General features: G+C 44.2%; 2 long non-coding RNA genes across 2 annotated transcripts; one reads left to right on the top strand and one right to left on the bottom strand.

Moving 5' to 3' along the window:
* The first annotated feature begins 609 nt into the window (after nucleotides 1–609).
* On the top strand, nucleotides 610–1,452 carry LOC135933495 (uncharacterized). Its single transcript, XR_010573767.1, has 3 exons — nucleotides 610–636; nucleotides 725–801; nucleotides 1,057–1,452. It is a non-coding gene; the product is annotated as an uncharacterized LOC135933495 (long non-coding RNA).
* A 1,924-nt stretch (nucleotides 1,453–3,376) lies between these two features.
* On the bottom strand, nucleotides 3,377–4,436 carry LOC134632508 (uncharacterized). Its single transcript, XR_010094517.1, has 3 exons — nucleotides 4,405–4,436; nucleotides 3,957–4,092; nucleotides 3,377–3,671 (listed from the first exon to the last, which is right to left on the bottom strand). It is a non-coding gene; the product is annotated as an uncharacterized LOC134632508 (long non-coding RNA).
* Nucleotides 4,437–22,925: the final 18,489 nt, after the last annotated feature.

Raw genomic sequence — 22,925 nt, 5'->3', positions numbered from 1 at the left:
GTGCTACAGGTCAATGAGGAAGAGTGAGGCACCACACAGACTAAGTGTAGGCAGGAAGCTGTGTAAAGTTGTTCATCCCTGTTCAGTGGGGTTCATTTCATTTAAGCATTAGTTAAGTTCATTCCTGAAGGCCCATCAACTTGAATGTTTTCCTTGTCTCCCTGCTTTATCACTCCTAATTTGACTAGTCAGATAGTTTAATCAACGTGTGTTTGGGTGATCAGAAACATTTGACACCAAGTTAATACTGCAAATATACACAATCTAAGTTATTACAGTTATCAAGGATGGTTAAGTTGTTTTAATAGGGAGAGAAGGAAACATTGAGCATTCAGGAGGGTAAGCCTGTAGGGGTCAGTAACCATAACACTGAACTATGTTCCTGTTCGGCTCTTCCATGAAGATGATGTTACATTTTTAATTTTCGTTCTTTCTTCTTACATTAAGCTTCTGGATTCATCGCCGGTGGTACTGACACATAGCCAGTGCTCCTGTGTGGCAGGCGCTGTTATGTGCAATCACACAGTGGCACTGCTCTTCCAAACAGCACACTACTCACAGCTCAGAGTGCCGGTTGTCCCCCCTGTGCATAGCTGCACGGAATCTAAACAGCAATGGCACAAGCCACGGACAGTGGTAATTTAAATGAGGTTAAAGTTTTTGAATTAGTCCATGTTTACATATGAACAGCAACACCATCCATAGTAAATGTGTCTTCTGTTAGGGTGTGAAGCCAGGACCCATCAACTCCATGATCTTCACTAAGCCGGTACCAAATAGGATGGCCCAGACTGGAGTACGGTAATTAGATTTGTAAAATTTGGTTTCCTGTGTTACAAATGCATGTTGCTATTTGTTTATACATACATGTGTCAGAATAGGTATTAATTTACATACAACATTACACTTTCTGAAGACGGCTAACTCAGTCATGTACATATACATCCCAGTCTCTAACTTATGCACCACTGTTTTACACCTTTTAGTTTTTAGTTTAGTTGTTGTTCAGTATAATAACCTTCTTCCTTACATTATTGTCATTGATGTTTTCTTTAGGAGTGGCTTCTACAGAGGCATGGTGGGTCCGTTACCAGATCCCTGCTTGTTCAGAATAACGGAGGCATATGCAAAATTTAATATTGAGGACAGGCCACTTGTGACCACAATGAACATGAGACCTGACAAGCCCCTTGTGGAAAGTGCCTTTGGGCTGGTGCAGGAGGGCAGTGTTCTGTCATATCAGCAGCCGGTTTTGACAACCCGGTACATCACACTACACCGTGATGCACCACCAACACCGCACTTGCCTCTGGAGGGGTATGACATCTTGCCATCAGAGTGTGTGTTTGTGTGCTCAGAAGAAGAGCTTCTGCATCTGAAAAGCTTGTCTGTAACTCTGGAAATGGCTCACAAAATAGAGGAAGCTACACGTGAGCAAAGCTCTTCACCTGAGTGGCATCAGCTCCGCAGGCCCAGAGTGACTGCCTCTAGGTTTCGGGAGGTGTGTCACGTCAGAGGCCAGAGCTCGGCACGTGGCTGTAGCTCAGGTGGCAGAGCAGGTCAACCACTAATCAGAAGGTCGGTGGTTCGATCCCAGGCTGCATCCTGGTTGCATGCCAAATATCCTTGGGCAAGATACTAACCCCATGTTTGCCTACTGGTGGTGGTCAGAGGGCCCGGTGGCGCCTGTGTCCGGCAGCCTCGCCTCTGTCAGTGCGCCCCAGGGCAGCTGTGGCTACAATGTAGCTTGCTATCGCCAGTGTGTGAATGTGTGTGTGAATGGGTGAATGACTGAATGTAGTGTAAAGCGCTTTGGGGTCCTATGGACTAGAAAAGCGCTATACAAATGCAGGCCATTTACTAGCAGAGCGTATATTGAAGGGAACAAGGCAGACAGCAGACATGAGGAGAGGAACTGAGATGGAGCCTGCAATAGCAGCAGAGTATAGTAGGCTAATGAATGTTAACTACTCACCCTGTGGTCTGGTCATTCACACCATTGCCCCCTGGCTTGCTGCATCTCCTGATGGTGTTGTTTTTGACCCCAATGAATACCCCCAGTTTGGCCTCGTCGAATTCAAATGTCCCAATGTACAAAACTTTATTGACTGCAAATATGTGCAGATGGAATGTGGTACCCCTAAACTAAAAAAGAGCCACGCATATTACTGGCAAGTGCAAGGACAACTGCTCATCAGTGGGATGCAGTGGTGTGACTTTGTTGTGTGGGCACAAGAGGACTACCTAGTCCAAAGAATATACATGGATACAGATGTGCACAATGCAATCAGAGAAAAGGCTGACGACTTCTTTTTTTTACATATATATGCCAAGATACCTGTGTTTGGAAAAATGAACAGTGAAAACAGCAAAAAGAAAAACAGATCCTTCAGGCTGGCTGGAACAAAATAACTGATGTTTTATTTGCAAAGTATTTCATGAATTTTTTTATTGTCACATCAATAAACTGTTATTTAAGCAATGGCATCAATTTCATTTTTTAAAAACATACATTAAAACATTGAATTTGTGCAGAACTTATTTACATGGTAAGTATTTAAAAATCCATGCCTAGCATACTGATATACATTTAGACAATAACACAACTGAATGAAGAAAATGACAAATGGTATTTTGGATGTTACAAAAGCACAATGTCACTTATGATTTTAAAACGATTTAGTGATTTACTTTATAATTTTGATAAACAATTCTGTTGAATCTGAATAGTAATATAGTAGTATAATTAAACAGTATTATTAACATTCAACATTTGCAATGAATTAGAATTATCAATAACTGGAACTCAACTATCAGCATTCAAGTACCAGTTCTGTAATCAAGTATTGTCAGCTGAGAAGGAAGAAATGCAACTGTAGTGGCCTCAGCTGCAGGTCATTTTCCACAAGTTCCTTGTACTGGCACTGGTGTCTTGGGAAAAATCCATCTTGTCTCACTTAACCCATTTTTTAACTAATGCTGTGTTCTGGTAATTTGACAGCATACATGCTACTGCAAACAGCTGGTTGATATTGTAAACATGTGACATGGTAATGATACCATCAAAAAGTTTGTTCTGTTTGATTCTCCTAATGACTCGCTCCACATGTACCCTGAGTCTGGCTATGGCCTGCGTCTCCTTAACCTGGTATGCTGGCATCTGCTTCTGCTTAGATAGAAAAGGTGGGCAGTACACTTTGCATTTACAACAATCGGTGATTAGGAAGCCCTTATCTACCATCACTGCCATGTCTTCAGTCAACTTCTCAGCAATGCCTGATTGTTTGAATAGTTCCTTGTCACTAACCAAACCAGCATACAGATTAGAGATGAATGTCACTGGACCATGTGGAGCTATGCCAACATTACATTTCACTTTGGAGAAGTGGTGAGGATGGTGTCTGACACCTCAGCTCTGTACAGTCAAGGATCATCTGGGTGTCTGAGAAATCTTTGAATTCCTCAGGGAGGTAAGCTTGCACTTCTGCACGTGTAAGCCAGATGCATTGAGACCCCAGTGCAGTGGCAAGAAAATTTGTCCATGTTGCAATAATGCGGCTCACTGTGGACTGGTGTATGTTAAATCGATGTGCCAGGTCCCTCTCCTTCAAACCAACTGACAGGAAAACCAGGAAAAGAAAGAACTCGTCAATTGGCTGTAGCAGCTGCCTCTGGAAGGTGAAAACAAAAGGGAAAATGTTACTCCTTAAGCTATGAACTAGTAGAATTATGCTTTTCTGGGCTAAATGTTTTGTAATGGTTATGCATACCATACTGTACCATGGGGTAAACAATGAGGTGCTGTAGTACACAGGTGTATGTATGTAAAGGATGCTGAGTCCTTTAGCATACATACACCTGTGTATGTATGCTATTGTACATAATGTAATGTTATTGTACATAAATACAATAACATTACACCTCTAGTTCTAACTACCAACAAACCCATAACCTACCGTTGATGTGCGTGCAGGTGTCAACACTTCTTCGTTCCTATTGGCAGCTGACTTGGCTCTTGAAACCCGGATCATTTTATAGATGCAAGGCTCAATCAAAAACCAAAATGCCATCAAATGATCATAGCTTGGAAATCTATTCACGAGAGAGACATACATCGTGTCAATCATTAATTAACATTACACACTGACATAAAAATAATGTAAACTGTGACAAATATGCTAATGGTATGCTGTATAACGTAGTCTGATTAAGAGTCTATTTGGTGTTGTATTTTACCTGTAGCATATCGTTTAAATACTAAAGCATCTACATGAAACATACAATCAGCAGAGAAAAAGTAAATATCTATTTTGTTTTCATTAAGACTGAAAACACTTTCGAAATTTAACTGATGGTGACCTTGGTATATTTTAAACAGTTAGCTTGAATAGACCTTAGGTGTACCTGGTATAGAATCGGATGTCAGTGTCGGAGCCAGCAAAGCGCTGTAACCCAAATTCTCGCTGGACACGTAACTCCTGTATTTCCTTCCTCAGAGTCTCCACGTCTTTGGACAGGTCTTCTGCAGCTGATGCAGATATGTCCAATGCAGACGGCTCAGGGACTGAGCAGTAGTCATGATCTCTTGTAAGACTGTGCTCTTTTTGATCGTCAGGAGGAACTAGTTCAGGGCGTCGCTCCGTTCTCTACCAAACACTACGCCGCGGTGGTTCAACTTTATAGCCATTCCACTCAAAAAGTGTTGGTACAGCCCCTTTAATAAGCCGCCTTCGACCATCAAGGGTTGTTGGCTCTATGAGTTGATCACTGGCAAAGTGTCTGCTGCAGACCCTGGTGTGAGAGGTAATTGTGAAATGATCCCGGCGTATGTTTACCAGCCATTGTCTTCTCAAGTCAGAATGGGTCGGAAAGCCATGAAAACTTAGTATGCCGTTAAATTTGGCTGAAGCCGAACAAAGTGGGACACAGCAATGCTCGGAGTATTTCTTCTCCTGTTTTTGAAAATGTTCTGTTTTAAATACTTTCCTTTTTATACTCATTCTGAAGTGACATTAGCATAGCTACCGATAGATAAACAAACATACCGGAAACGCCCAAGCAGTAGTATTTGGAAACGGAAATACGTCACACGCCCTAGTGCAAGTAGTCCATTGTTGGAGCATTACGGCTACCATAGTCAGGAGCCTCGCTGAATAATCTGGGTCCTAAACTCCGTCAGATTCAGGTCCCAAAGTCAACGAACACTGCGGCATCACTGAGAGTTAAAAACTGTCTAAATTCTTTCATCTTTAATAAAATGATCAGCGTTGCTGCTTTACCAGGTGTAACAATTAAGTTTAACATCCAGGCATCCATGAAAACAGAATTTATTACATTTAACAGAGTTAGAAGTTAGAAAACATGATATAGCATGTTCTGACTGAGAGATTTCTGAAAGAATTCAAACGTACAGCTCTGCTATCACTTCCAACATAAATGAAGACAGAAAACTAAACAGCAGTTACGTTTGTAGGGTTACTGAAGTTGGGCTAGCTGGTATATAATGATGTGCTACGTGATCGCTAGTGACACAGCTATGTTAGCATAACATAAACACAGTGAAGCTGGAGGATGAACACTAACTTTTTTCCACTCGATAAAAGTTAACATGAGGGTTCCTGATGGTTAGGGACAAATGCAATTGCATGGCAGGATGCTGTAAACGGACCAAACTTCAGTCAGGAGAACAACTGAGATAATCCATCCACAATACGAGGTTAGTCATTAATATACTGCAACAACATAGGAATAGAGCAGCTGGAGAGAATTCAACATTAATGAATCAATGGTACGGAAATGGAGGAAGCAAGAAGAATGAGTTGAGTAAAGTTTGACTTATCTGACTGTTTTGTTTCGCTTGATGCGCCTTATAATCTGGTGAGCCTTATGGTCTGAAAAATACGGTTTACATTTAGTTTTTAAAGATTGTTTGAACTTCCACTGAGACCAGGATAGAGCTCTAAAATTATCGTAGGGCAGACTTCTGTTAATGTAATTGTAAGCCCAATAATGAAATCAGTTTGCTTATGTTGCTACGTATACAGTGTGAGCTAGAAATTCAGGCACACTAATGACTGCAGACAGAAAAGAATGCAACGCTTAATCCTTTCTTTACTTCCTTTTTCTTCTTTTCATCTGATTTTTGGTGATTAAAAAAAAAAATTCAACCTTACAAACTCTTAAATAAAACATATCAGAGGTCGATTGTCCTGCTATCTCAACTTGGAACACATTGAAAAATAATTACATAAAAATATATAAAAATGCAAAACAGAAACTTCTTCTGCATGTTTACTTTTACAAATTAGCAGTTCGGCATGCTTTAGCCTAGCCTTCATCGGAGAGCATCTGTGCATATCCGTGCGGTATAACAACCTCACCAATCTTAATCAATGATATGACAACCACCCACTGATTGTCTTTTGGTGTATCGAAGCGCTTGCCCCAGTGCATGTGTTTTTGTGTCTCTCCCAGTATACAGCAGATACTGGGGTGTTACAGTGAGGCAGGGGGTCCGACAGATGCTGTGGGATACCTTACAATGCAAGCAAGCAAGAGGCAACGCTCCCGTGGTCTGATTAGAGCAGCCGCTGGGGATCACAGCAAGGAAACTTAATTAAAACTCATCTAGATGGAAAACACTGTGAAAAAATTCCATTTTGTATAGCCTGCTGGCAGCTCCAGCGTTATACAACATATGTGTACCTAATCACAGTGTTGCTGTGACGGGAGGGGGGTTTAAAGATGTGCTCGCTAGCCAACTTACTAATGCTGATTGAAAAATTATCACAATTACCATGTGCTGTGACGGCCAAGGTTACAGCCAGATGCAAATGCGCGTTTGGCGGACAATAGGAACAAGACCATTTCTACTGCCTCCTTTTCACGCACGGTTTGTCCGCCCCCTCCCCGATCCCTGTGTGCCACCACTGCTCTGATCGAGGTAAACACATATTAAGACATTCTTGCAGCTGCAGAAATAGTTGGAGCACACCTCCACCACAATGAAGGAGTTTCTTCCCCAAACACCTCATCCATTTTTTCCTTTTCATCCCACTCGCTGCCCAGGCATCTAAATGACAGCCCGCCACTGCGATGGAACCCATCTCAAACACCCATTAAAAATAATGAGATGGCCATTTTCACCGCCTGTTACTTGAAAACAATCCATATCACACAGGGGCCCCCTAGCAGAGACTGAGGGGGAGCTGAGCAGAAGGCAACAATTGTGTAGAGTAGATTTACTTAATAACCTCTTGTTGTCCTTGATCGGACTGCTGAGTTGGTCTCCTGTAGTAAACCTATCCGAAAGAGAGAGGGCTGCTGGATACGGCAAACATCTGATATACACTAAGACAATTTAACAAGTTGCAGGAGAATTATCTAAAAATGCTTCCTTTTATTTACTCTGTAGTTATAGATAACAAATGTACTGGTGTTTGTACAGGCACAGTAATTGCACTCATTAGCATATTGTGTTTATAATTGCTTGAAAACAAACTGCTGCTTTAACCCTTCGTAGGGCACGAAACCATATATAGTAAAGTCAGTGGATATGAAAACTGTCCTCTCTGAGGTTGTGGAAGTACGTGGCTTTCTCCCACATAGGTTCAGCGGCGATCAGGCTACGTGATTGCATGTGACCGATCAGCATTAGCATGGAGCATTTCAAACTTCAGCGCTCTTGCATCCGTACCTACTGTCATAACTTCCCATGGTGCATTATATGTTTGAATACTTTTGCCAAATGTGAAGAGAAATTAGTGAAATTTCACATTGAAAAAAGGTCAGCAAAACATTTTATCAAACACCCTGATCACCTAAAACTGGTGCCATTGATCAGAAGTTGATTTTTTAATATATTGATTATTTGTGTTAAGTACATTTATACTTCACTGTTACTGTTTTCCTTTGCAATTAAAGTCAGCTCAATATTGACTGAAAAAATCTATAATTTCTTTCACAGCTGTTGTTGTGCCAGTCGATCAAGTACCAAGTCACATAGTGGAAAAAGCTGTATTATAGTGTATGTATGATTAATATAATTCTAATGTATAAGGTTAAATCTTTGAAAATGAAAACATAGATCTAGTCACACTATTTAAAGTTTCTCAGCTGCGCCACGTTACAGCAGCTTCACCAAGAACCCTGAAGCGGTGGTCCATGTGACTGGACTTTGATACATCTGTTATATTTGTAAATGGCCTGCATTTGTATAGCGCTTTTCTAGTCCATAGGACCCCAAAGCGCTTTACACTACATTCAGTCATTCACCCATTCACACACACATTCACACACTGGTGATAGCAAACTACATTGTAGCCACAGCTGCCCTGGGGCGCACTGACAGAGGCGAGGCTGCCGGACACGGGCGCCACCGGGCCCTCTGACCACCACCAGTAGGCAAACATGGGGTTAGTATCTTGCCCAAGGATATTTGGCATCCAGCCAGGATGCAGCCTGGGATCGAACCACCGACCTTCTGATTAGTGGCTGACCTGCTCTGCCACCTGAGCTACAGCCACCATGTATCAGTTTTAGTTCTTCAGAAAAAAAAGTGTTTGTAAATAAACGCAACTTTAAGTTTTTATGTGTTTGTCTTATATCCTCACAGATAGTAACTTCATCTAAACTCACTGGAAAGACAAAAATGGAAAATTAGATTAAAAAGTAGTGAAAGAAAATTTCAATAACACTCCAGTATTTCAGTGGGTGGTGCGGAATAAGACTTTGTTTGGGAGGCTGCTTTTGTATGATGAGTGAAGTCATATGTCTTTGTCAGTCTGAAAGTACAGCGTCTGCATGGACAGCATAACTACACAACAATGAAACTGTTTACTAATCACCTGCTGGTGCTCGGAAGAATGACAGCGTCTGTGATTCCATCCATGCAAGGAGAGATTTCTGTGTGTGTGTGTGTGTGCGTGTGTGTGTGTGTGTGTGTGTGTGTGTGTGTGTGTGTGTGTGTGTGTGTGTGTGTGTGTGTGTGTGTGTGTGTGAGACATGGGACGTATGTAATTTCATTAACTCTGTGAATTACTGACAGACATGTGTCTGTATCTCAGATTTTATCTCTTGTAGCTTTATTGAAGTTGTCTGTGTGAAAACAGACTTGCGCTTCTCTCTGGGGGGGTTCACTCCTTACAGTACAATAGCAAATGACAAAGTTCACAGGTTAGAGTCAAATGTCAATCATATATATTCCACCTCTGTAATATTCTTTGTCAATATTCTTGATATTTATAATTGAGCAATTTGTATATATTAGTGCAGTTTCTTAAATTTGTAAACTCTGTAACAGATTGTTTTATTTAAATAGTTTAGTCTGTTACTGTTACTGTCTGGGAGCAGCTGTAACCCACATCATTTCCTTAGGGATTAATAAAGTATTCTGACTCTGATGTCTAGGACTTGATCCATCTGCATCTGTTTAGCTCCTGTGTTTGTCCCCACGTGTTTTCCAGGTTTTATTCCTGCTGCTATTTTAGTTTGAGTTTTGTCTTTGTACTCAAACATCAGCATTAAGGGCTTCCTTTGTTCATTTGACTTTGTCTGCCTACATGCCCTGCATTTTGGTCTTCCAAGTACATGTAATTGATTAAAAGTAATGTCTTGGTTTGTAAGAGAAAGTCTGACTGAACCCCTATTGGCTGTGGAAACAATGTTTCCTCTTGCTGCCCACTGCGGTATCATATTGTCATTTTTGTCATCACTACAAAACCATGTTTGGCCAGGTACAACATGACACTCTCCCAAGAATGCTCACTGGGATTTTTCAGCACAAGCTCATCTGTTTCACAATGTTCCAGCTGCATACAGACAGTAATCACAAGGTACTTCACTCACAGATTTAACAACTGGATGGAAACAGATGTAAGTGTGAATAGCAGTGGGATATTTCATCTCCCCAGTGCTGCTTAAAGCAGCCTTTGAAGTCCTCCTGATTGGAGCAAGGCAGATGGTAGATGTGTGGCTCCTGTCAGGCCAGAAAAAAGCTCGACTAAGGAGTAACACGGATGACCTGATGAGCATCGACCAAACCAAAACTGTGATTACTGAAGAGGCTGACAAGTTGATGGTCTGTGAAATTTTCAAAGCCGAGCCAAATCAGCAATTTGTCAATTCAGAAAAAGAGAAGGTGGGAATTCTTCTCGTCTGCGGGGAGGCTGAAAGGAAAGCAGCACTGGTGGAGCAGCACAGCAAAGCATACAGTTTATATGTTATTTCTACCCAATCAGGCAGGAGAGAGATATCGTTTGAGAGAGAAAAGATCATAGTTTACTCTTGTGTGCTGAAACTCTGTTACATTATAAAATACATTTCTTATGAAAAAAGGGGTAAAAAGAGTGTACTGCCTCTAATCACTGGGTAGAAATACAGTTTTACACTTGATAGTCCCTCTAGCGCTAATCACAAACATGCAGACTGAACAATGTGTCAGAAAATGCCCCGTCACGTGCCTTAAACACCAATACAGTCATGGGAAAAACAAAGTCTTCCCAGGAGTCCATGCAGTCCTGTCCAAAACCTAAGTGCACTCCATGAGCCAAAACCAGCAACAAAAAAGTTTCTCCTTAACATCAGAATTCCCACAACTTTCTGGGACCTTGAAGTAATCATTGACAGTATGACCTCATCAGTCTTTCACATGGTGTCCTTGTCATTGTCCAGTTGGATGACTTATTTTTGGCCAAGCTTGAGCTGCTGTGACTCCAAAATACTTTGGTACACAGAGTTCAAGCAAGCAAGCAAGCAAGCAAGCAATTTATTTATATAGCACTTTCGGATCAGCCCCCAGCTGAACACAAAGTGCTGTACACTTGACATGCCAGAGTGATACATTGAACATGTTAAAAAATAAGAAAAATAATAATATTACCAAAAAAAATAAATAAATAAATAATAATATATATAATAATTATATATATATATATATATATATATATATATATATACATACATATATATATATATATATATATATATATGTATATATATATATATATATATATATATATATATATATAAAAAATGATTATTAAAATGACATTAAAATAAATAAAATTAGCACAAATAGCAAAGACAATAATAAAATAGTATAAAAAATGATGATGAGAATTACATTTAAAACAATAAAATCAGCACATTAGATCAAAACAATAAAATCAATAAAATTGGGTCAGACTGTGTCATATGCCAAGGAATAAAAATGGGTTTTAAGATGTGTTTTAAAAGTGGACAATGAAGGGGCCTCTCTAATGTGCTGGGGCAGACTGTTCCACAGATTAGGAGCAGCAATAGAGAAGGCCCTGTCCCCTCTGAGCTTCCTCTTGGACCTGGGTACCTCCAGGAGCAGCTTGTCAGCTGACCTGAGAGACCTGGGGGGTGAGTAAGGATGGAGAAGCTCAGAGAGGTAAGGTGGGGCAAGACCGTTTAAACATTTAAAAACAAACATGAGAATTTTAAAATGAACTCTAAGATATACAGGCAGCCAATGGAGTGAAGCCAGGATGGGAGTTATGTGCTCTCTTTTACGAGTTTTGGTTAAAAGTCGTGCAGCAGAATTCTGGACCAGCTGCAGACGAGAGAGAAGATGCTGACTAACTCCACAATACAGAGCATTACAGTAATCTAGACGACATGAAATAAAAGCATGGATTACCGTTTCAAGATGCTGCCTGGATAAAACAGGTCTTATCTTTGCCAAGCGCCTTAAATGGTAAAAACTGGACTTGACAGTAGCCCTAATTTGACTGTCTAATTTAAAATCACTGTCCATCTTAAAACCCAGGTTTGTAACAACAGATTTAAAATACTCTGCCAGGGGTCCCAAATCAATAGCAGAGGGTTCACAAGGTCCACTAGGACCAAACAGAATCACCTCAGTTTTGCTTGAATTACACCTTAGAAAGTTTAGGGACATCCAAGATTTAATGTCTTCTAGACATGCTAGAAGTGGCTTAATAGAGAAGGCCTCTTTCTGCTTCAGAGGCAAATAAATCTGACAGTCGTCAGCATAGCAGTGGAAGGATATTCCATGCCTTCTGAGGATGGTTCCCAGGGGCTGTAAGTATAATGAAAAAAGCAGAGGCCCTAAAATTGAGCCCTGCGGGACCCCAGACTGAAAAGTGGCAGAGGAAGACTCATACCCTAAAAAGTTAACACTAAAAGTTCTGTCACAAAGATAAGACCTAAACCATTTCAAAGCAGTACCACGAATGCCTGCAAGATGGTGCAAGCGAGACAGTAAAATGTTGTGGTCTACAGTGTCAAAGGCAGCTGTTAGGTCAAGGAGGACAAGAACAACATGATTACCAGAGTCACAGGTAAGGAGGATATCATTAAAAACCTTTAAGAGTGCTGACTCCGTGCTATGAAAGTTTTTAAAACCTGATTGAAAGACCTCCAGGATACCATTCTCATTTAAAAAATCCATCAATTGGCAATGTACAATTTTCTCTAAGATTTTAGACATAAAGGACAACTTGGAGATAGGTCTGTAGTTAGCCAATACAGTGTGGTCCAGGGCAGGTTTCTTAAGCAAGGGTTGTACTACCGCATGCTTAAAATTAGCAGGGACTACACCAGATATTAAACTGCTGTTTATAACAGTAAGAACAGCCTGACCTATGCTAGGAAAAATCTCCTTAAAAAATTGTGGTGGGACAGGATCATTTGGGGAACCAGAGGGCCTCAGATGGCCGACCACATCCTCTAAATAAGAAAGAGACACAGGCTCAAACTGGTTAAAAACAGCAGAGCAAGGGATCGAAACAGAGGGGTCAGACTCAGGGGAAGAAATGAGAGCCCGCGTGGTTGCAACCTTCTCAATGAAAAAACACATAAAATCATTTGACAGTTTATGAGAGGCCTCCAAACAGCCACTTTGTGGAGCATTTAAGACTGAGTCAATAGATTTAAATAACACACGTGGATTGTGACTGTTGGAGGAAATGATCTTAGAGAAATATTTTCTTTTAGCCTCTTTGACTGTATCCTGATAGAGGCGCCAGCAGTCCTTTAGGATTTGAAGAGACACCTGCAGTTTGTCCCTCTTCCATCTGCGTTCAGCTCTACGACACTCCCTCTTCACAGCCCGAGTGGCGTCATTAAACCAAGGGTCAGTTTTAGCCTTGGGCTTCCTGGTTTTTAATGGTGCCACAGAGTCCAGAATAGTAAGGCAAGAATATTGAAACCAGGAGCTGAGGTTCTCTGTGTCCAAGGGAGTACGATCGGCGGGGATAGAAAGCTGGTCAAAAGCAGTTGAGAACTGGGCAGCAGTGGAAGGGTTAATAATCCGACAGCGGCGAATAGGAGCGCTGGTTTGAACTGTAGTGCGTGAAAACACAGCATCAAATAATACAGCCATATGGTCAGAGAAAGCAGTGTCAGTCACTTCCACGTTAGACACAGGTAGACTGTGTGACAAGACCAGGTCTAGTGTGTGTCCATGTTCATGTGTGGGACCAGGTACGGACTGGACCAGATTAAAAGAGTCAATGAGACTTAAAAATTCCTTCACCAGAGGTTTGTCAGGGCAGCAGACATGGATATTAAAATCTCCCACAATAAGAACATGATCGTAGTTGGGCATAATCCCAGCTAGAAATTCTGAAAAGTCATTTATGAAATTCTTATTGTATTTAGGGGGACGATAAATAACAGCAAAGAGCACAGAGTTAGAGCGATTAACTTCAAAACACGTGAGCTCAAAGCTGGAAAACGAGGGCTGTAAAACACACTGTTTACATTTAAAATCCTTTTTAAAAACAACTGCCGTACCTCCTCCTCTCCCTGATGTCCTTGGTGTGTTAAAATAGGAACAACCCGCTGGTAAAAGTTCAGATAAAGTACTGGACTCACCAGTATTAAGCCAAGTCTCCGTGACACACATGAAGTCTAGTTTCCAGGAGATGAATGACTCATTCAGAATAAAAGATTTGTTCACCAGCGATCTGGCGTTTACCAGCCCAATCCTGACAGGAGCCGGGGATGAGGTATAAGCCCCAGCGGCACAGGGAGTCCGACACAGCGGCCTCAGATTGCGGAGGTTCGCCCGGCGCACGTTGAGCCGAGGAGGACAGGGGTCACGGAGGAGCGGCGCGTCATCCTGGCAGACCACGGGGATGAGGCAGGAATCCACGGGGTCCAGGAAACGTCGGTGCACAAAAACTCCAGGAAATAATCTCTGTATTCCTTTGACGGTAGTGGGATGGTGCGCTAAAGAGATCTTGAGTTTAACCAGCCGACCACTGCGCCTACCCCGACGTCTTCGCCGGGGAGGTAGCATGGCTGCACGGCATAGGCAAGTTGGGATATGAGACAGCAGCGGACACCATGAATTCTGACCTCCGTTAGAAAATGCAGCTGTGTTTTGTCCAGAACATCGGAGGTTCAGAAGCGATTGGCGATCGTACACCAGTAATGACCCGATTTCTTGAGTGACACACGACAGGAGCAATATAAAAACAAACAAAACTGACAGCGACAGACGAGCAGCCACGTACACCGGCGCCATCTTGAGGTTTGTTAGTTCACGATCAAGTCAGTGACTCGAGGTGCCCAGATCCTGCAAAAATGAGCAAAACAAGCAGAAATCACTCATTCGCAACCATGTTTGACAGCTGGTATCATCACAAACATTGTGCGTTTTGGCCACTTTGGTCTCATCGATCCAGTGACACAGCTGCGCCATCAAATGTGAAAAACGATCCTCTGGTTTCTTTGCAGATGTCAAACTTCTCCACGTAGCATGTATCAGTGCTTCCAGCCAGATGTCTCTTCAGGAGCTGGTATACATTTTTCAGTGTTCACTGTGCTTTAAACAAATTGCTTGAGAAGGAACATTGCAGTTGTTGAAACAACCACGTTTTTCCACATAAACAAGTCACTGACTGCTGGTGGGACCCACACACTTCTGTCAGGTTGCACTAACTTGGATTCCCTGTGCTCTCAATTACAGAGCAGTCTCCATGCTGCCACGTTCAGGCAGCGTACTACCTTGATGAATATTTCATTCAGGTTTTTGAGTTATCCACGTAGCAGAGTGCAGTTACAAACAGCTTTCGTGTAACAAAGGTGATTACACTTTGTCCTTAACCTGTGTTCAGGTTTGTATGCAGGTCGTCACTTGAGTCTTAGAAGGTCATGCACATAGAAATATAGACTCACCAAATACTGCTTCTGAAATTTGAAATATGCCTAAAAGTATGCAGCATATAAGATTATCAGCCACTGCAAAATACTGTGTGAATAATTAGCGCTTGCGAGTGATGTTTGCTGGCTAAAACAAAGAAAATAAAAACCCATGATCACACTGGTCAAAAAGAAAAGACTGGGAAAGTACAGAGCAATCTCCCAGCTCCAGATCTGAAAAGGGGAATGCAGCAAAGTTTGCTGTAAGACTTGTGTGTCTCAGGCTCCAGTGGTCTCGCTTATCAGTCACTTTGAATGGGGTGTACTGCAATACCATTTGTGGGAGCACTGATTTGCATTGCTGGCAGTGGAGAGTTGAAAAGGGTTCAGCTTTTCAAATGCTAATTATTTGATAACTTGTGGAAATGCTATTGTTTCTAAGACAAAAGTATAAAGCACAGTGAGTGTTCAGTTCAGTTTTATTTATGTAGTTCACAACAGTAGTCGCCTCAAGGTGCTTTATATTGTAAGGGAAAGACTTTAAAGTATAAAAAGGAAAGCCCAACAATCAAAAGCCCCTATGAGGAAGCACTTGGTGACAATGGGAAGTAAAACCACCCTTTATAGGAGGAACAGGAAGAAACAGACCGAAGCTCGAGGAGGGGCAACCATCCGCCATGATCAGCCGGGGATGAGTGGAAAGACAAGTGCACAGAGATGGAGAGAGAGAAAGAGTTTAATAACTGCTAATGACTAAATACCACAGTGGTGTATAAACGCACAGAGAGCGAAAATAGATGAGTGAAGAAGAAATACTGCATCATAGGAAGTCCCCAGCAGCCTAATCCAATCGTAACACAACTAAGAGATGTTTTGGGGACATTTGATCCCGTCCGAACTATATGATCTATGAAAGAGGAAAGTTTAAAGCTTTATCTTAAAAGTAGAGAGGGTGTATGTCTCCTGATTACAAACTGGGAGCTGGTTCCACAAAGGAGAGGCCTGAAAGCTGAAAGCTCTGCCTCCGATTCTACTTTTAAATACCCTAAAAACCAAAAGTAAACCAGCAGTCTGAGAGCAGAGTGCTCTACAGAGGGATACGCTACTATGAGGTCTTAAAGATAAGATGGGCTGTGACTATTTAAGACCTTGTATGCCTGCAGTTTGTTCCCCTGGAGAAGTGCGCTGGCCACACCTGGTAACGACCTTCAGTCCTGTTTGCAAATCCTTCTCTGGGAAAAACTACTCCTCTGACTCACCTGTCTGCCTTCACTCCTGGATTCCCGAATCTCAAGTGTTGAGGAGGACTTGGTGAGGGCTAGTTCTTTTAGGTTCAGCAGCTAACAAGATGGTGTATCGGTCAGGATACAGGAAGGAGGACAAGAGGCTTCCACTTTGCTGGATTGTCACCGCCAGCTGTTTTTTTGCCACCTAGATGCTCAGTGTTGCCAGCAGTCTGTAGTAACAAACAAGTTGCCATGAGTATATAAATATATACAGCAACAGCTCCACTAAGATAAACATAAAGTATTTTTCGCTGGTGCTTGCGAATTGCCTCTCTTCCACGCAGTATCCAATAAGACCTCCGCAGCTCCGCGAAGACCCGTTCGGGGCCTGGATGATGCAGATCAACGTTGTATTTCTGGATAAGCAGACGTGTGAAAGGGTGTGAAGGATCCAGGACAATCGGATGCAATATAGGTCTGTCAAGACCTTGTAAGCGTCGCAAACGACCCCCTACTCTGATGAGGCCCGCTGAGGTATCCAGTTCAGGTGCCTGGGTAAGTAAGCGGCTTCTGGATGAGACAGGTTTCCTTTCGGAAAGTAATGTGCACTCCTCTGGAAATGACTCCCGTTGAGCCTGCCGAAGGATGGCCTGTTCCGATAGTCCTCGGCACTAGGTGGCGCAGTCGAGAGTCTCTGACCACAAAGCTCTTTAACAGTAACGTCCAAGGGCTCCTGCCAAATCATGCACGCCATTCCATCCTAACAGGTAGGTGTGGAAGTGATAGAGGTTCCACAGAAGACCGTCTTCCGGAGCTCAAGTTCGTCATTACTGGGCTCGGAGCTCGGGTTCTCTGGCCATGTATCGGGACTGTTGAGCAGAAAGGGGGGTCCATTAGACCACCGATTAGGCACTTTGAGCTCGGCCAGAGCCTTCCCTCTCATCAGGTCATCCGCTGGATTACTCTCTGAGTCTATGTAGCGCCAGGTACAGTGTTCCGTCAACTCCTGTATCTCAGCTACCCTGGCTCCTACAAAAACCTTATAGCGGCAGGACTGTGAGCTCAACCAGGTGAGAACAGTGGTCGAATCAGACCACAGGACTGTTCTTTCAATCGCTGAGGTGAGTTCCCTATTCAGGGTACTGGCCAGCTGCGCTGCCAGCAAAGCTCCGCAGAGCTCTAGGCGGGGAATAGAGAGAGCTCATTTGGGGGCTACACGGGAGCGAGCTAGGATGAAGGTGAGGTGAACTTGCCCATCCTGTTCTACAGTCCTCATATAAGACACCACTCCGTAAGCTTTCTCACAAGCATCTGCAAAAATGTGCACTTCACGGATGGCCCCCTTTGAGTTAGCACTGGCAGGAACATAGGCTCGTGGGAAGGTAAGGTGAGGTAAAAACTGAAGCTCCGCCTCCCAGTCAGACCAAGCTTGCAGGAGGGTGGAGGGGAGATTCGAATCGTCCCAACCATGCTTCTTATCCCATAGCTGCCTGAGGAGGAGCTTGGCCTGAGTGGTGAAGGGTAAGAGATAGCCCAAAGGGTCGTACTGTGAGGTTAAGACTCTATAGATGTTTCTGAGGGTTGGCATCTCATAGGACACGGGCCTGTGCTTATACCCCAAGGAGTCGGTATTCCAGTCCCAGCTGAGCCCGAGCGTGGTCTCTAGCGGGTTGGATTTGTCCTCGGCTAACCACAGATCCAGACTCTGTGATCTAGCTTCTGGAGGCAAATGACTCAGGACACTTGGATCATTACAAGCCCACTGAGGTAGCTCGAAGCCAGCTGATTTCAGCAACTCTTTTAGCCGATCCACCAGATCTCTACCTTCTTCCGGTGAGCCAACACTCTGTAGGCAGTTGTCTACGTAGAAACACCTCTCGATGGAGAATCTCAGGATATCGTCAGGCTGCGTATGCTCTGTCACATGACGCTGAAGGGCGAATGTGGCACAGCAGGGGCTTGAAGTTGTCCCAAATGGCAGGACCTGCCACTCGAAGATTTTAAGGGGTTCATTCACCTTTAAGTCCCGCCAAAGGAACTTCAACAGGGGCCGGTCTTCAGGGAGGAGCAGTACCTGATGGAACATCCCCTTGATTTCTCCACTCACAGCTATGGGGTGTTCACAAAACCTGACCAGCACCCCCAGCAGGGAAGCTCCAAGAGTAGGGCCAGGCAACAGGAACTGGTTCAGAGACTGTCCAAGGTACAGTTAAACACAAGGCAATTCTTCCCATTATGACTGACAAGATGATGCGGTATGTACCAGTTCTCCTTGGGCGAAGTCTCATGTGTAACTTCCTTCACAGCTCCTGATTGGATCAGCTTCTGCATTTCTGCCCTGTAGGCATCGGCCCGACTGGGATCCTTTAACAGGCGCCTTTCTGTGCTTCGAAGCATGGGCATGACTGATTCCTTTGGTGCATTCAATGGCGGCATCTGTGCGTGACGGAGTAGAGGTGTAGCATACCTGAAGACTCCATCGACCATCCTGCGAGTTGTTCTTGCCTCGAGCAGGGCCACAGCCTGCTGATCCTGTTTCGACCGAGTGACCTCTTTCTCGGATTGGTAAGGCACTACGTCCACCTGCCAGAGCCGCTCCACATGCTGGAGCAACTCGTCTGATTGGGCGGATGTATACAGGGATAGGACAGGCTGGGTCTGCCACCCCATGAAAAGACTTGGCCCTTGAAGGGTCCAGCCAAGCCGGGTGTGGACTGTTGCTGGGCCTCCAGGTGGGCCGAGGCGGACTGGTTCTATGGGGGTAATCAGGTGTGGCTGGTCTGAACCAATAAAGAGCAGAGGCTTGGCTTCCTTCAAGGCAGGGACCGGGATCCCTTGCAGGTATTTGTACTTCCTTCACAGCTGATCGATAGGATAGCTAAGTCAGCTGTGAACGCTCCGTCAATCTTGTAGTAGGATCCAAGGTTGGTAGCAGCAGAGACGCTGAAGGATATGGTATGTCCGTGAAGCATCTGAATATCTTGGCGGACGGTTCGTAATGGCAGGTCCTCCGGGATGCCTGTCAGACCAAGAGTCTTTGCAGCAGCGGGGAGCAGCATGGTCCTCTCTGAACCGTCGTCAAGTATAGCAAAGGTGTCTAGAGTCCGCTTTCCATGGCTCAAAAGCACATTCACAATCTTTAGCATTGCCAGCCCCATGGCGATCAAGGTAGAGTGAGCCCGAAGCTGAACTGGTTAGGCAGCTTTCCTCCTTTGCAGCCATGCCAGCGTTGTTTCCTTCCGTCTTGGCATTTACCTCGTGAAGAGCCAGCAGATGTTTGCCCTGGCAGAGGCTGCAGGGTTTCTTTAGCGTGCACTGAGCAGCTAAATGAGTTCGGGCACAGCGCCAGCATCGTTTGTTGACCTGTATCCAGTCCTTTATTTCCTCTTTGGAGAGCTTGGCTACATCATCACATTGGCTAAAATAGTGTTCTGTGCTCTCACAGTAGGCACAGTAGGCTTTGCTCTTGACCTTCCCTCTAGCTCGGCTCTCTTTCACTGGTGGAAAGGTGTGTTCTGATGGCCCCTTTAGGTTATGCAGGACTGTCACGGCTTGTCGGCCTGGGCAGGCCTCAGCCTTTACACTGGTCCTTTCTCTACTGCTTCTTAAACCTGTTTGGCCGTCAAATCCTTGACACCAGGACTCCTGACGAAGCCATGCAGATAGGTCGTACAGAGTGTAGGTGCTCCCGGGCTGCTTGAACTGGTGTCAACGAAAATCAGCTCTCTGTTCTGCAGGGAGCTTACTTATTAGTCGGGCAACATGGGACCCACAGTTCAACTCCACTTCTACTTCCAGTCCTAATGTTTGTAACAGCCCAACTAGTGACTGCACCTGAAGGGAGAACCTTTGGAAGGCTACTGTGTCACCTCGCCTTATTTCAGGACCATCCAGGACACTTGCTATCTTTCTCAAGGCGAGCTGATGCGGTTGTCCAAATTTGTCGTGAAGGGCTGCCATGGTGTCAGTATATGGCTTGGGTGAGTTCAGGTAAGCATCGGCGATAAGTCGAGCTTCATCTAGTTTGAGGTGGTCCACAAGTATCTGATACTTGAAGAGCTCAGTAGCATTAGGAGGGAGTAGGTTCTCTAGAGCCATGCGGAGCCTAGCAAACTCAGAGGGATCAGGATGAATGAACCTTGGAATGGTTGGTTTGGGCCCCCTGTACACTAGCTCAGCTGAAAGAGGAGCAGATGGGTTATTGAAGTGCCCACTGGTTACTCCAGTGACAAGAGAGGGGGGACTGGCTGGAACAGGCTTGGTTGGGAGCAAACCTGTCTTACGTGGTGCCCAGCAGGGGGGTGGCACAGAGTGTTGTGGAGGGGCATGAAACGTGTTTCCATCCTTAACCACAGGGGCCTGATATGGGGTGCAGCGCTGACTTGGCAGCGAAGGCTCACATGGTACTGTACACCATCATCGGAGTATTGTTCGTCAACCTTCATTTGGGAGAATCCTGTGTGCAAATCTTCCACCGGTTCAGGCCATGGTGGTGGGTCGGGCCACACCTCCTCATCCTCCTCCTGTGGCGTTGTCTCAGTGGTAGTGTATACCTCTGCTGAACCGCGCTTGGGGGGCTGATTGGTGCTATGCTGTGAGGCAGTCAGCTGAGCCATATCCTTCCTCAGCAGGTGAGCCACTTCAATCAGCTCTCTAAGGTCACTCTTTGCTTCCTTCAGTTCTCTGAGGCCCTCCTGTAAAACTTGCTGTGATTGGAGTGGCTTCTCTCTTTCGGCCTGCAAGGCTCTGAATTCTGCATGAAATGGGTGTATTGAAGACCCTGGCCGATTGGAAGGTGCAAATTCAGGTGAGAGGCTCCTATTAAGGTCCACATCTTGTTCACTTCTTCCCAGTGGAGGGGGTGTATTGTAATAGGCCCCATCCCTGTCGCTGTAGAGGGGTGGCGTATGACTATACTGAGGCTGAACTCTCCCGCTTCTTGTGTGAGGCTGTGGGGTATCCCACTGCAGCATTTCCCTAAAGGGGTGGCCTGTATATTTAACATCAAAGTCCTCAAACCGGCTTGGTCGACGTGTGTGGCGTTTAGGCCTTACATCAGGACATGTCGCTCCATCTGGCTCCATCTTGATAACTGCATCCGGCTCGAAGGACCAATGTTGAGGAGGACTTGGTGAGGGCTAGTTCTTTTAGGTTCAGCAGCTAACAAGATGGTGTATCGGTCAGGATACAGGAAGGAGGACAAGAGGCTTCCACTTTGCTGGATTGTCACCGCCAGCTGTTTTATTGCCACCTAGATGCTCAGTGTTGCCAGCAGTCTGTAGTAACAAACAACAGCTCCACTAAGATAAACATAAAGTATTAAATGAAATAAACCAACACCTCCATCTGAATATACACATAACACAACATATATGATTCGAACTATGCCAGTCTTACATCTCTTGCTCCAAACACAGAAAGGACACAATTAAACACAGTGAGAATGTCATACATAGCCGAAACAGCCACTCTAACTGTGAACAAAGGGACTTTGGCGCCATCGTGTGGCCGAAAAAAAATCACTACATAATGGCGGCAACCAGCGGCACATGCCTCTAATCATGAGATGAAAAAATGCGCTGCTACAACGCGGTAGAACGTAACTAAAGCCGCGGCAAACATCGGGACCGGAAAATAAACATATTTAAGGAAACTTACTTCCAGTCATGAACTTAACACTCGGAGCATCACCGTGAAGGATGGCAACCAGGAACACAGCTTACGTGATGAGGTAAAAACAGAACTCACACAGAAAAACAATCTCCCCTTCTGGTGTAGCAGCGCGGTACCCCAAACTTCTGCCTACGTCATTTCCTACGACTCCACCCCACACCACATTGCAGAACATAGACATAAAATCCCAGAGCCTTTTATACATCAAGGTTGAAACCTTAATGCTGTCATACACTCCTCCATACTGCCAGACACTCACTCGGCTACCGTTACCGAAACTTCTTGCTTCCCACCTGCAAGTAAGCCAACACCTGTTAACCTTACTCACCTGCACCACTCTGGATCTAATCACCCTCTCCTCTATGTCAGAGACCCCTGCTTCACTCCCCTCATCGCTTTGTATGCATTTTCCCTGTGTACAATAAAACCTTGTTAAGCAACAGCTTGCCTCGTCCATTGAGTCTGCTTCTGGATCCACTCCCACGTACTGGCCTGTGACATTTATAGATAAATATACTGTCAGAGGCCATAAGGTCATTCGTAACCTCCAGTGGTGCCATGATCGAATCCTTTAGCAGACTGAAACTCTCAAACCATTCCTTTGTAAATGATCAGCTGTTTGACAAACGCTCTTTCAGGAAGGAAGCAGAGAAAAGTTTAACGTTGAGAAAGCGGTCTCATTTGCTAGGACAGCTGGGTCAAGTTAGGGTTTCTTTTAATTACTCCCACCTTAAAGGTCTGCAGTTTGTAGGGTGTTAAATGAATCATATTTAAAATTGAAGCATTAATTAATTAATGGTGAAATGTCTTTGAGCTGTCTTGTAGGAATGGGCTCTAAATGGCAAATTGATGGTTTAGAGGAAGACATTATTGAAGCTGACTCAGATCAAT

The sequence above is a fragment of the Pelmatolapia mariae genome, linkage group LG7 (assembly GCF_036321145.2).
Source record: "Pelmatolapia mariae isolate MD_Pm_ZW linkage group LG7, Pm_UMD_F_2, whole genome shotgun sequence".
Taxonomy (NCBI): Eukaryota; Metazoa; Chordata; class Actinopteri; order Cichliformes; family Cichlidae; genus Pelmatolapia; species Pelmatolapia mariae.
This window is presented reverse-complemented; position numbering and strand designations above follow the sequence as displayed.